The sequence below is a fragment of the Hoplias malabaricus genome, chromosome 4, assembly GCF_029633855.1.
Source record: "Hoplias malabaricus isolate fHopMal1 chromosome 4, fHopMal1.hap1, whole genome shotgun sequence".
Classification (NCBI taxonomy): domain Eukaryota; kingdom Metazoa; phylum Chordata; class Actinopteri; order Characiformes; family Erythrinidae; genus Hoplias; species Hoplias malabaricus.
In genome coordinates, this window is record NC_089803.1 from 34,253,669 (window position 1) to 34,269,750 (window position 16,082).

The 16,082-nt window shown below is 38.0% G+C and overlaps 1 long non-coding RNA gene across 1 annotated transcript in view; it reads left to right on the plus strand.

The window, feature by feature from the left end:
* The first annotated feature begins 7,719 nt into the window (after positions 1–7,719).
* Positions 7,720–16,082, plus strand: part of LOC136693684 (uncharacterized) — a 39,755-nt gene continuing 31,392 nt past the window's right edge. Inside the window, exon 1 of the long non-coding RNA XR_010802084.1 lies at positions 7,720–7,921. This is a non-coding gene — a long non-coding RNA (uncharacterized lncRNA). The remainder of the gene's footprint in view (positions 7,922–16,082) is intronic.

Below are 16,082 nucleotides of genomic sequence, written 5' to 3' on the forward strand. Positions count from 1 at the left end.
AACGTGTCGGAACACATCTCCCTGCTCTACACAGATTTCCCCGCGACACAGAGAGGCACCATTGCTAGGAGATGAATGAACACAGTCGCCACGCGACTGTAAAATGTTGCTTGGTTTAAAACCATTACTACCAAAGGCCGACTTTTTTAATCAACTGTTGTGTAAGTAATCACTTTCAGTTCTTAGACTCATAATGGATTAACAAATTGATTTGTACCACTTCATATTTGGCTGTATTTGTGTCGTCATTAATTATTCATCCATATACACGGTTTACAGATATGTAGATGTCCCAAATCAGAGTCAGTCGAAGATTTATTAAACACAGTACGTGAAGCGAGGTCAAAACAAGAAGAAATATTCCAAAACCCAAAAATAAGTACATAGAGATAAACAAGTCCAAAAGACCAAAACAAGTATCAGGCCAAAAGTCAGAAAAACAAAACTGTAGCCTGTTTAAGATACAGGTGTCTCACAATTGAAGAAATCGCTCAAACTATACTCTGCAACTAAGTCGAGAAAACAGAGCCCTTAAAGTAACACTGTAATATTTTTACCTTAAAATTACAGCTTCATAATCATTGTGCTGCTTCACTGACCTATAATAGGGCCTCTGTTGTTGTTACTCTGGGCTTAGCACTGCAGAAACTGCACTATGTAACTCTTGGAGGAGGGTAAGAAACCACCCCTTTCCTCCCCCTCCCTACCAATTTTAGTAGAGCGCTGTAAAAGGTAATTGCACTAGGGGAGCCCCATGAGCAGAAATAAACCCAAATCTTACCTAGTGTTTCTAAATTAGTTAAAAACTGTACTGGTGGAGAGAACACACTACAGGCCAAGTGTCCTATGCCAGTGTGAACGTTTGTAGCATTGGCATCTGCGTCACTCTGCAATTACACCGCCATACCACTAGGGCTGAATTTCAAACATCTTCTTCAACCCTATGTAGTAAACAATGTGGTGATATTAGTTTTATGAATCTTTAAAGTGCACTATTTAGGGAGTGTAGTGTAGATGAGTTAATATTTCTGGACTTATTGAATTGAGCAACTCTAAACATGTTGGTCCAACTGCAGACCAATCCCAGTTATTATGGTCTGTGTAGACAGGATGAGTTACATTTCTAGAGAGGTGCACATCAGGCCGCGCTGCTTATGGCATAGGTTCAACACAGAATACTTAATAATCAGGAGACAGCGACCTCTGTTGTGGTTTGGAGGTCAGCACCTTGGGTGTATGTAATAGTTGATAGAACATCATTTATTGTATTTAATCTTTAGCCATTTCTGCTGTGTTCAGTGTCATACTAATAAATGACATTCTATTAAAAGACTGGGGAACCACGAGTGACTCTAGAGTATTTTCACCTACAATGTGTTAAGTATGAGTCTTCTTACAAAAATGATAAAAAGGACATTAGAGCCAAAATACATCATGGTACTTTTATTTTGATACATAACTACATTTGAAGGTAAATACTTTGGTACTTTTACTCAAGTGAAAATCTACAATGAGGATGTCTACTTTTACTCGATTAATATTTTTACCTTGAGTTACCTTGAGTATCTGTACTCAAGTGCATGGCTTGTAGTGCAGCATGGTGTCGATGTCACACAGCTCCAGGGCCCTGGGGTTGTGAGTTTGAGTCCTGCTCTAGATGACTCTATGTGTCTGCATGGGTTTCCTCACTAAAAACCACATGTTGGTAGGTGGATTGGCGACTCAAAAAAGTGAATGTGTGAGTGTGTGTTCCTGCCTGGTGGGTATGATTCCTGGTAGGCTCCGGCCCCACAGTGACCATCAAATGGATAAGAGGTTACAGCCAATGAATTAATGAACATGGTTTGTGAGAGACAGTAACCCAAGGATTGAACACGGAGATTCTGGAACTGTGTTGCATCAATTATTCCTGTTGTCGCAATGCCAGAAAAGCTTTTTTTATATCTGTTAAAACTTGCATATTTAGTGTTAATGTTGTCGATCTTTAAAATCAACCCTTAGTCATTTCTGTTGTGTAGAGATTGCAGGGCTTTCAGAACATAGTTAAATTTTATAGGAACATATTTTAAATTATACAGTGAAGAGATAAGAGCAAGCATACGTTTTCTGGACTTCACAGCATTACACAAAACATCCTATAATTTAAGAATTCAGCATTTTACAAAAACTGTCATTTTACAGTAGTTCACTGAAATTACAGCAGTTGTTCATCATTTAGGCAAACCCCTTCAGGTCTATGTGTTTCCCCTCTATGTTCTCTTGATTCCATGGTGATCTCCCAAACACACTTGATGAAGGTTATCGGCAGGTACCAGAGAGACTGTGGAGAGACTATGGCCACACATGGAGAGATTCCATCAGTGTGTTGATGTTTTTGTCGGATAACTGTCTCATAGCCATAGCAAATCTATGTCCCATCCTCTCAACGACAAGCCCCTTACACCTCTCTCATCTTCCCCTATTGTCACCAGAGCACTGCTGATACGCTGCAGTGGCTTTCTGAACGTTTCGCACAATGAACTCCTGACTGCTTTCTTTTTCAAAAGACATGAGCGTTCAGTTGCCAACAAAAGCCCCCAAACTATCAAATCATCTCCCATGGGGGTTCTTCAAAAGCTATTAGACCTATTAAGAGAAGAATCTTAAATGGCCAAAACCAAAGCTAAGGACTGCTTGCAAAAAAAAGGAGCTTAGGGATAAAATATAGGGCACCGACCTGGGCTGTGCAGATGCTAATTTTGCGCTGGCACGTATGCTTCTATCACTGAGGAATGCAGGATAAATGTTTGATCTCCGTGTACAGAACACTTATTACAGCACAAGCTGGAATTTATCTTGAATGATTTACATCAGGTGCAAGGTTACAAATACAGCATTTTAATAGCAGTGCTTTTATTAAAGAGAGGAACGTCTGTATAAAACCATAGCTCTACATTTGTTTACTGAGCCTTTGTGATTAGCTCTGTCGGAGGTGTGTTTATTCAGTGTGGGGTTTTTTTTCTTTCTTATACCAGGAATTTTACTTTGGAATCTTGGGTCGACATCACAAATTATAGCACCTACAGTCGTGCACCTGGAAAGCAAGGGATCGTGGGATCTGAAAGAAGAACTCATCATGTCTAACAGTGTTCAAGCAGATCCTTGATAGCTGACAGCTCAAAGATTGTGCAAATGTGTGTGTGTCTCAGAAAGAAAGGTACTGAACCATTACAGGTTTGCCATCTCAAGGGTAGTGTAGTCTTCAGTATGTTTAGTTAGGTAACCTAATTGTACTATATTCTTTTGCATTTATAGATTTTAAGTTGCATTAATTCTACACACCTTAACTGAACTTTATTCTCATTGAACTTACTGAGCTCATTTTTCCATTTAAACAAAGACATAACAGCTATGTCCCAAATGGTGGGCTGACAGTCCAGCTACCCAAGCATGTGCATGCACAATAGAACAAGACTCAGTACCACCTTAGTGTGGCCTTCCATAAGGTCTGCAATAATGCTTTACTTAGCAAAGTGCTTTTACCCTAAATTTGAGATACAGTTGAAGACCAATGAGAACAGTTTTTGTGCAGCCATCTGGCCAACATAAGAGAGTGAAAGGTATTAAAATTTCTGATTACGAAGTTTACTTGTCACTGTGATATATATGTTATCTGAATTGAGTCATTGTTGTTTGCTAATTTACATCAAGTACATCAAGTGCAACCAAGCACCTACAGAGCCTGCAATTCCCACAAGTCTTAAAAAAATTTATTAATTTAAACCACGCACACGTGAGGTGTTTTGTTTTATAGGTCTGCATGTTGATGTCACTGGAATGTAGACTTTGAGGAAGACTAGGCTTAGGGCACCATTTCGTACCACGTTAAAGTGTCAAGCATTAACTATAGTTGAATATATGAGTGAACAATGAGCCGGTTCCATGAGGTGCTTGGCATTAAATTAACTGTACTTTAATTGAAAGGTACTTGTTGTATCCTACGATTACTGCTGTACCTTTTACAATGTACATTTTTATGTCTCTGTGCACCCACATATATAGTAACATATATAATATTAGCTAATGTTCCACAAATTAAGCACGCTCATTGTTGTTAAATGTATTGATAAATATGAGCGCTTGTTCTAAATCTGTTGTGTGGCTCTGAACGAGGCATCACTGGCAGAGCTGGTCCCCCCTTGAGAGAGAAGCAAAGCCAGATTTCCCTTGGCATGCATGACGAGGGAAAGAAAGAGAAGAGCACAAGCAACAGGAAAGTTCATTTCTGTCTGCTCCACTCACTGAGAAAACAGCCCTGGGGGAACTGAACGTTTTTCCTGGCTGCAGGAGGGATATTGTTGGGGTGAGGCAAATTGTCCAGTAAGTGTTCTTTAAGCCACGCTTTAGGGCCAATATACACCTTTTCATGCAGAACTCATTTGGAGAAGATCACCTTACTGAAATGAAGACAGTGGATGTCAGGAGGTCAATACAGGGGGTCCTGGAATATTCTACACTGTGAAGAAAAAAAAATACTGTACAGTTGCATTTTTCCTCTCAGGTAAACAATGGAAATACACTCACACACCACTTTGCAATGTTATTGGCAGTGTTTTGAGACTTGTAGTTTGTTGTTATATTCTTCTTTAAATTATATTAAATTTGCTCTACAAAGTAGTGCCTATTTAATCCGTTAGCTAAGACTCCCCCAATCACATTATGTTGACAAGCTGTGTGAGTGGTGGGGGGGGCATTTGTACCCTAAGAGGATTTTTTTTCTGAGAGTGTACAAACAGTGGCATATTACAAGTCATGGTCAAAAACGTGAATTTCTACAGTGATTTGCCCAATAATTGTTCTTTACTAAGGCCTTCTTCAGGAGTCAGCCACTTGAGTCTACTGCAATCACGTATATATTGTTCTCCCACATACAGCAGCACTCTATACTTAATCTTGCCTTGACAAAGCACTCCTTTGTTTTCTCGACCTCTGCTTTTTCATGGGGGCCAAACTTGCTCTCTGAGCAGCTGTGGAGGGATTAAAATTAAATTATGGGAATATTTGTTTTCTGTGCTGTCAATAGGGGTCAGCACATTGATTCTGTCCATCCTTTCTTCCTCTCCAACCTCTGATTTTAATTTCCTGGACACAGGATACGGCATCAAAGTGCTTTATGCATGCATTCCTCCTCCCGAGGCCTTGCCAGATTGTAAGTCGTATCACCACTGGACTGATGGCGCTCTCTGGTTGAGGGGAGGGAGAATGGCACAGTCACAGAGATCAGATGCTTTAGGAATTTAGCCAACAGTTTCTCACATTCAGCTATATGTTCACTCCCATCCCAAACCAGTTAGTGTAAAACTGTTACAGATGTAGGAGGTGCTTGTGAGAAAAGCTCTGAATAATATTATCATATACAGGCATTATAAGCTGACTTGTTTATCCCCTTAGGCTAAGGTTTCTTAGCTTCATGCATGTTATTCCAAAATGAAAGCACAAAATATAAGAGGTTGTACCATTACTGCTGGACAAACACATTGTATCTCCAAAATATATATGTTTTAGGTTAAACTTCCTGGATCCTGTATTTATAATGTTGTATAAGTGCATTTTCAAGATGATGTAAGGTACATATACTACATTATTGTTTGTCTAAGCCTGTATAATTTCATATTAGTATAGTTACATGCCTAACATTTGTGTGAATGCTAAGTGTCATAACTTTAAATATATGTGGATTAGAAAATTGTAAGCATACTATACAAAATATACTCACTATAAAAAGGTTCTTATGTATTTAATTTTTAATTCAGACCCAATGAGGCCTTATACAAGCATTTATAAAGTGTAATAAATGCAGGATTCATATGAAGTGTTACAGGACAGCAGTGATTTTCTTCCCTGAAAAATTGCTCTTGAGAAGATATAAGGCTTTCTTCTAACAGCAACTATAGTCAAATGTATATAAATCATACTGTTCCACAATCAAGAAGAGCAACTTTTTTCAGTCCTGAAATGAGTTTCTTTGATCGTTCTGTTCTCCAGCTGTATCTGAGTTGGAAGGTTGTGCCTAGTTTTCAAACAGTACTTAAAGACAGGAAGCAGGGTGAGGCCATCACGCTCGAGCCCGGCCTGGAATGTAAGTTTCCATGAATCAATTTCTCTCAGGGCTCTCCCACTTTCATGTGCAGGGCTGGCTCTGGGCCTCCCCCAAAAAACAGGAATTATCTGTTAAATGTGAAAGAAAAAAATTGTATCCATATCATACAAGACAAGGGGCAATGCTTGTCATGGATTTGACAAGGTTAAGGACATAGTGGGTGTCTGTTTTGCAGAGATTCAAATGCAGGTTTCCATGCCTGCTCCTTCACAATTAATGATACAGTGCTGGGAGCTGAATAATTCACAATCATAAATCAGAAGAACAGAGTAAAAATAAAATATATAACATATAAACAGCTAAATGTCTTACAAAACACAATCATGTTCAGCAAGAACTAGACTATCATTAGAAAATCATCACTGATTTGTCACAACTGAGGCAACATTTCTTAGGATTAGTATGGTTGCTATATTGTTCATGAACGAACTGACATGCTTACTTTAAATGGCAACTAGTTTCATATTAAGCCAAGAAATGTAAAAATCAACAAAGGGGCACCCGACACATTCATTTATTAATTTGAAGTTGGGAACCCTTTAGGTCTTCTAAACTTTATTGAACGAAAAATGATTCCTGGGAAATAAAGCCTATTACTTTCATTTTCAAGGAAGCTCTGCATCTTTTTAAGGTGGAACAGTATGTTTGAGGGGGGAAAAACAACTGTTATTTTTTTGTATGTGAATGAAATGTAAAGGAGAATTCTGTAATGCATTGTATTTAGTCAAAAAATGTCCAGGGTGTGTGGTCATACATGAAGGAAACAAACTAGGTGGAAGCACTAGCAGAGTTTATTCTCTTTGAGAAGTGCCCAGTCCAGAGTGGTGGTGTAATTAAGTTTCAGACCAAATTCACAGGGCGGCCAGGTACACAAACATAGCACCATGCAGCCATAAAGTTACCAAGCGAAGAGAGTTACAGTTTGTTTATACTGGACCCAAAAATCCCCCATACACTGACATCTTCTCTGACATCTGTCTCTGCTCATGACATCTTCATGAGAAGAGAGAGTGTAAAAAGAGAGGAAATAGGGCCCATGTCAAAGATGGAGGCAGCTCAGAAACAACTACAAATACAGAGTTGGCTGATTTTCTCCTGAAACGGTAAACAAGTCATTTCCGTGAAAAAAAAAGCAGTACAAGTGCCTTTAAATTAGCAGTTTGTGTGTAGTATTTAAAAAAAAAAAAGTGTGGCATAGCGATGATTGAAAGGTGTGTTTTGTTTAATTATAAAAAGGTGAATAACACGAATAAGTGTAAATTCTTTTTTTTTTTTTTTTTTTTTTTTTTTGCTTTAAAGAAACTGTGGCGGAGTGTTTCTCTGTGTTGTGTGTGTTTAAATGTATATTAGGAGGAATAATTTTGAAAAGTTTCGCAGGTGGAACAGACAATTCAAGCTCGGTAATATATTGCAAATCTAGTAGGTAGGAAGATGTTTTAGTGACATGTTGTACACTTGGTTGTGTTTAAACACATTAAATGGGAAATACGTGTTTCAAATGGAGTTTTATAAAACTAGAGCCATAGCTTTTCATGGCCGTCTATTTAAGGTGGAACGGAGTATTCAAGGCTACAACAGGCGAATAACGGCAACAAGGTGGAACTAAATGTTTGAGTACAAAACTTGTGAATATGAGGCAAGATTCGCCTTTCACTGTAGGTAGATGTTTTAGTGACACGATTTGTGAGTTTTACTTGCTTTAATACAGAGTTCCGAAAGCTAGCCCTATCTTCAGCTGGAAGATGGAACGGATCGAAGAAGAAAATCGTATACGAAGCAAAGGTCTGTCTCCTAAAATGACATTTATGGTGAAAGGGAAAGTCAATAATAAACACCTGCTTTGCCTAATCTATATATTTAAGATGGATCCAGCTTGTAAATGCAGTAAAATGACGACCGTTCATTCACGTTTGTGCCTTTCTCTAGTGTAGGTATGCTTTAGTGAAATTATGTATATATTTTTACTAACAATATTCAAAATGGGGGTTGTGTAGGAGCTACAGATCCCAGAAGTAATCTAATTAGTAAGCTAATTCACAGAACAAGGTTTTTTTCTTCCCCCATAATATGTTTTATATTGTATGTTGAATCCCCTGTATGTTTAACTGCTTCTGCTATACTGGCTGTTATAATTCTGATACACTGTATATAACACTAGCCTAAATAATCACAAACCAGCTAGTTTACATGTTGCAGACAAGAGAAAGACACAAGGCACAGCTGAGACTTTCATATTATATATACAAGCCAATGGCTGAACTACGAAAACAAACAGAACTAGTGATTGCATGAGGTGATGCATTTATGTTGCTTAAAAAAGTTTTGGAGGCTTGCTTGTATATCAAGAATGCTAGAGTGTCTGATTTTTGGTCATTTGTTACTTTTGCACAGTTCAGATTGATAGTGCTATTAGTAAAATAACTGCCATTAACATTAGAGATCAGAATGAGGTGATTAGAATGCACAAAATGTGGCCAGTTTTTTTTTTTTTTTTTGTTTTTTTACAGTAACTCTTGTAGGGCTTTTTCACCTCACAGATTCAAGGAGGCCAGAAGAAAAGAGAAAAGAGGACAAAATGCTAGTGCAATACCTTAGATAATGGAGAGCTAAGGATTTACATAATAATAATAATAAACTTGTAACTGGAAAGCAATAAATAAATATTTTGATTGTGTAATTTGTAAATTTGATCTTTCTTTAAAATTCAGCACAAATTGCCCATAGGTGAGATTAAAATATATATACACCTTATGTTCACACAAAAACACACACACATTCTGCCAATGGATAAATTTAGTAGCTAACATGAATCATTCAACATGGCAGAGGCATTCTAGAAAAATTATAAAATTTGGATGGTGTACCAACAGCACAAGCCATTCATACCATAAGGACTCCTAGCTCTTTATGTTTATCTATAAATTAATCCATAAAAATAAACTGTAAATCCAGCTAAATAGCCCTATTTTGACCACCAAAATGGTCATTCTGAGGACTCTATACTTAATAAAGACAACCACAAAATCTACTCTCATTTTCAGAACACATTCCCTCCAGATTCTGCCTGATGGGTTAATGAGTGGAGGCTCGCTAAGTGACATGGCATGTTACCAAGAAAATCTTTGGCTCTGCAAGACAAACTTATGGCTTTGTTCCAGAAAGCAGAGAGAGGAGCTTTACTTATAAATCCCTCTGTCCCGGCCTGAAAACTCAGCCCTGCATAGAGAAGCAGAGCAGAGCAGGAACCCCACAAAAGACGACATTAGCTTTGTGCATTTTAGAGCGATGACGCTCAGGGGTGCTCTATTATTCGCCTGTCACAGAGAGTTAGACGAGACACCAGGCACTTTCATCTCTGGCTTAACGCTTACCCGACGCTGATAATAGATTGTTGCCCACACTAATCCTTTCTCCCTATTGATTTTTGCCTTTAATAACTTCTTGCAAGTAAGCAATATTTGATAAGAGCAAGAATGCTGACAGCCAAGGAATCGAGACAAAACACTCTGCTCAACCAAGATAATCTGCTCAAAGTATTTCACACGTTGATGTAATCATCTAATGTAACCTTAGAAGTGTAGGATCTTTACAAACCTAATTTCTGGAAAAGGTGGTTTCTGACAATACAAATATTTATTTAGGATTGTGGCAAGTAGAGATGTCCCGATCAATATTTTTGGAGCTTGACCCTGTTCCGAGTATTTAATATTGAGTATCTGCTGATATTGAGTTCTGATTAAAAGTTACACACACTTCAAGTAATCGCGTGCATCCAGGCTACTGCTTAATTAAAATTTTGTTATAACAATGAAAACAAATCACAAACAGCTCGTATAAATTCCACCTGGTGCAGCATTGCAGTAGTCAAAACAGAACATTTCAAAACAAGTAATATAATCCCAATACCACTTTGAAGTGCTAAAATAGCTTAATATTCACATTTACAAAGTGTGCTACATTTTAGAAACACCTGCTGGAGGGAATATTCACATTGGTCACAATTGGCTTGAGGGGGAGGAGGGAGTATCCTCCTTGCCACCTAGAGGAAACAGGATTGGACTTAGGATCGATCTCAATAAAGCCAATACAAAACAGTAAAATAATGCTGTGCTCAGCCCTGATACTGATCTTTGGATCGGGACATCAATGGCAAGTGTTAAATGACTACAATTTTCCAAAATACTCCTGAGCCTATGTGGCTATAGGTATCACAGTAGAATGAAAGTTTTTTTATGCAATGCCATTTGAGGGCTCATTGATCATACACATTCCATTCCTGCTTTCTCTGTTTCCTTCACATGATACCCCACTCGTTACCATTTTAGCTGTTTATTGTGTAATTTGTCATAAATTGTAACATAAGTATATTCTATAACATGTTCAGGCTCATTTTTTTTTTTTAATCTTTAGGCATCAGATTCAAAGTTTGCTCCTTTAGGACAACAGTAACTGTCTATTATTTTCACAGATGTCTGAGTACATAAAGATTGTGTTTGGATTTGCCTTAGCTGGTGGATGTGATAAAGATTCCATGAGAATTAGAATTCCATGAATCCAGTCTGATATATACTTAGGTTATAGTCTTTTACAACTACAACTATTATAATTAATAGTATTGCTGTTAAGTCTGTAGCAGGTATACACACACATTATTATAACAGTTTTCACCTAGTCCAGTAGGTATTGACATTGAATTCTCCCAGAATACTGTCCTCCAGGTTGACATTTTTGGGCAGTGGAGTGCTATCAAACAACCGTCAGTTACATTAACATTTCTCACAGCCCCAGATCTGATGCAGATAGACACCAACAGCAGTGTCAGTGTCATGTCTGGAGAATAGCCCACCACACACACAGTATCTGATATAACACTATTATGTAAATAGAAACTGCCTGTAGAAGGACTGTGGCAGAGGGTGGCTGACAAATTGTGTATGACAACAGATGGACTACAGCCTTTAATTGTATGTCTTTAGAGTGGACTTCATAAAGAATGTAGAGAGTGTGGTTACAAAATAATCGTTTCCTAATAAAACAGATAATAAGTGTAGACGAATGGATTACAAGTAACTCAGTGGCAAGAGTGAGAACTGAAGTGGATCTGGGTGGCTAAATTGGGACCCCCTCGAAGTGTCACTACTTAATGACTCTACCTTGGGGGCTTGGACTGTACAATTTTCCCTGTAAGGGCTAGGCTTAACTACAAGTAAAGGATCCAGGAAGTTGATGACAAGATTCCACATGCTCTAGTCTCTTCTGGACTGCGAAATTCCCACCTGCAGCTACCTGCAGATGGTGTTGAGTAGATGCCCTGGTGGTTAGGGCCTAGAGTTTCACAGGAACAGTGGGGACTGAAATCCAGGGATAGACTTTAGAGGGATTGCCAACACCATTTATTCCGGATGTATCATTTCTTACATAGTTTAGTTCCAAACATGTTACCTCTTTTTATTAACTCTGATATACCTGATCCAGTCAATCAGGGATTTGTTAAGAAGAACATTGGCTGAACAGGTGTGCCATATTTGAACTAAAATACCGGGTTGTTGACCTGCTGTAAAAGAGTGAAATCAAGGAATTCCAGGTGTAGGTAGTCCTAAGAAGACAATACTCCTGTTCTTCAGAGTCCAAGTCAGAGGTTCAGGCCTCATTTTGGGTTAGCTTGAGGATGGTGACCTGAGGCAAGATGTTAACCTTCAACCTTCCTATTAAAGCCCACCATTTCTGAGAGAACACCTGGGTTCAAGGTCAGTCAAGAGAGGCAAAAGGCATTCTAGAACAGTAGTAGTATGTACAGAGTTCAAATAATGGGCAATGGAAAAAAAATGTCTAAGAATCATTTTAGATAGGACTGACCTCACTTCATCAGACCAGACTCTGAAGCTGGAGAGTTCATTTTATCAGTCAGGGATAAGGTTTACTCTTCTGTGTTTTTTAAAGCCAAGGTGATAAGTAATGACAAGGAATGTTTTTGCTTGATGAGAAGTGTGACACACTTCGAAGTTAACTGAATGTTTGGTGTAATTGTTAACAATACAGATTATTAAAAGAGGAAATGTCCATATTTTGATTTTGAGCATATAAATATTAGTTTCTCCACACCTGGCCAGCATAATCAGTGAATAAGCATTTAACAATGTTATTTATATTCAATATATATTTATATTTAGGGATGCACCAAATATTCATTTATTCTGGATGTATCATTTATAAATTTATAAAGAATAATGATGTTTTTAATGACACTGTTACTTTCTTCTAGTTCCCGGCCATAGACGGCAACCAGAGTGGAACTTTAATACTTAGTTTCACTTCAGTTTTTTAGTATTCTACTTTTACTAGGGTGGGGGAATTACTACAAAACACTGTTTTTGGATGCGAGTTTCTGATGTTTTATATGTCTATATTGCCACCCCATAACTGCCAGTCTAAAGAAAAGAGAAAAAAAATATACTAGATTGGATGTATTTACAGTACTGTGCAAAAGTTTTAGGCACCCTATTTTTCTTAGTACACATTCTGTTATAGATATTCATTTTATGAATTCAGTACAAAAACATATTAGATATACTTTACCAATAATAATAATAATAATAATGTTACAACAAATAATAATTGTATGTCTGTAAAGAAAGCAACTTATTAAAAAAAAAAAAAAAAACATAATTCAGGCTCCTGAGGTTTTGCATGAAAAAAGAAGTGTGACAATCCAACTTCTTAAAGGAACTGTGGCAGATTCTCCAAGACACTCAGTAAAACTACCATCTCATTTCTTAATAAAACTCTATAAACTGTACCTAGGACTAATATTTAAGAAAAAAAATGGTTGTCACATGTAATACTGACTTTCTTTTGTTTAATGTTTACTGCAAATAAATAAATAAATAAACTGTACAGGTAGACAAATGTATTACTGCATCAAATTAAGCAGAAAGAAATTTCATTTTAACATGATTGTATGCTTTCCATTCTTAGGTTGAAAATCAACACTTAAAGTAATCACTGACTAAACTGCATGGTTAGTGTGATCCATGTACATATTTATGGACACATCCAAGGTTATTTCCCTTATTTTAAAATGCTAAACTGCATTTTTTCATAGAACACAAGAAACAGTATCCCAATGCACAATATTGTATGAAGCTAAATTCTTGCAGTTCCAAGTAATTATCCTTCACTATCTGAGTCAGAAGAATTAACTCTTTGTGAACATGCTTCTGCTTAGCCATACAGACAAAGAGAAAGAGTAATCCACATCTCTATATCAGGGCAAGGGAAATTTGTTCCCTGCTCCGGGTGCTCCGGTTTCCTCCCACAGTTCAAAAACATACGTTGGTAGGTGGATTGGCAACTCAAAGTGTCTGTAGGTGTGAGTGTGTGTGTGAATGTGAATGTGTGACTGTGTGTGTCACCCTGTGAAGGACTGGTGCCCTTCCAGGCTGTGTTCCTACCTTGTGCCCTGTGATTCCGGATAGGCTCCAGACCTACTGTGACCCTGAATTGGATAAGCAGTTACAGACAATGAATGAATGAAAAATATGGTTTGATGTTTTATACAGTGATTACTTACATTCACATCTGCTGCCTTTCCCCTTCCAAGTAGAGCTAAAAAAAATCAATTGCGTCTGGAGATCGTTTCCTGTAATATCTGAAGTTAACATACACAATACTCTGTAAATGTCAAGAACATTCATTTACTTAATTCCTTCCAGTTCAGTCTTAGAACTTTTTTGATTTGAATAAATCACCTTATAAAAACCAATTCATAATCTTGTGTACAATTTCAGATTTCTAGTACAAAAAGCCTTTTTTTTAATCTCATTCCTTTATACAGCTACACGCCTTTCTAGATTCATGCAATCTTCCAAAGCTTAGGCTGTGGCCGTGCTCAGCTACACTTCTTGCGCTACATCATAGAAGGCTGTTCCAATGTGAAGGATACTTTGTATACAGCCGAGAAATACACAGGGTCAATACACATGGCCGGGCTGCTATAGCCAAACCATTGATCACTCATGCCAGTGCCAAATGTTAGTTTCAATGGTGCAAGGAGCGCAAATCTTGGGCTGTGGACAATGTGAAACATGTATTGTTCTCTGATGAGTCCACCTTTACTGTTTTCCCCACGTCCAGGAGAGTTACGGTGTGGAGAAGCCCCAAAGAAGCGTACCACCCAGACTGTTGGATGCCCAGAGTGAAGCATGGGGGTGGATCAGTGATGGTTTTGGCTGCTATATCATGGCATTCCCTTGGCCCAATACTTGTGCTAGATGGGCACGTCACTGCCAAGGACTACCGAACCATTCTGGAGGACCATGTGCATCCAATGGTTCAAACATTGCATCCTGAAGGCAGTGCCGTGTATCAGGATGACAATGCACCAATACACACAGCAAGACTGGTGAAAGATTGGTTTGATGAACATGAAAGTGAAATTGAACATCTCCCATGGCCTGCACAGTCAACAGATCTAAATATTATTGAGCCACTTTGGGGTGTTTTGGAGGAGTGAGTCAGGAAACGTTTTCCTCCACCAGCATCACGTAGCGACCTGGCCACTATCCTGCAAGAAGAATGGCTTAAAATCCCTCCGACCACTGTGCAGGACTTGTATATGTCGTTCCCAAAATGAATGTATGCTGTATTTGCCGCAAAAGGAGGCCCTACACCATATTAATAAATTATTGTGGTCTAAAACCAGGTGTTTCAGTTTCATTGTCCAACCCCTGTATTTAATCAAAAAGCATATATTTAGTAGTATGTTATGTTTAATCCCAGTTGAAATGTAAAAGTAAGTGGAAGTTTCAGTGTTTAAGGTTGAGGTTTAATGAAAAAATTTAAATAGCATTGTCTTGCAGAATAATATTAATAAGCAAATACAGCTTATTTTAACTTTCAGTCATGGTAGTGCTTCAAGGCAGATAAGACCTTTCCGGTGATGTCACAACACATCTTCCTGATAAAGCTCCACTTGTGTGATTGCGTTACTAAGAAGGAGTCCTCATAGGACAGTCTTACTGAGGACACGTCCTACCTCGGTTGCAGCCTAGGCTTTGGAACTCAGCTACAGTGTTGAGTGGTCTTCTCTCAGTGGAAGGTGAACAAAAAAACACCTGTGGATTTTTTTTCAGATCAGAAGCAAGAGTGGAGTTATCAGGTCTTTAATGAGAATGTCCCTTTTAATCATTCAATTTATTTTTGATTAATTTGTCTTAATTCTTCCTTATTTACGTGGATTATCTTGTATCCAATTTCCTCATACATTACCAAGTGAAATATGAATTATCTGCACATAATGAGATACTTTTTTTTTGTAGAAATGAATGATGCTTTGTGCAGTGCGGTAGTGGATTTAATGTACACATCTCTTTTATCAGCATCAATGTATAATTTTCTATAGCTCTACTTTGAGCATCCACCTTTCAAATTACAAACTTTATAGTCTTATAGTGAACACCTGTTTCTGCACACACACTGGATTCGTCTGTGTGAGCCCTGAGGGGTTCTGTGAATTTAGAATGCGAGCAATTTAAATGGCAGTATAAGACAGCTGTGAACAATGAACTCCCATAAAAAAAAAGCACAGTAAAATTATATGTTGAGCAGTGACCTCAGAGAGGAAGGTCTGAGTTCATGTGTGTGGAAGACTGATTATGTGTGAACGTGTGGGTGTTTGTATGTTCAGAAGGGGCAGAACCGTCTACAGAACTGTGTAGGTTTATTTATGTCAGACAGTCAGCTCCAGTTCCTGTTACTTACACATCACTTTCCTGCAACTGCTACAAAATAATATTCTAGCTGTATAATGGAGCACACATTGTGGAAACAGGCATTATATTGTACACGTAGCTTGTATAATTACAGTACAAAAACATATTTCAAAACCCAAGCACTGGACTGAGGGGCAGTAGGACTTTTGTTGGGTCATAATGGTTATGGTCAC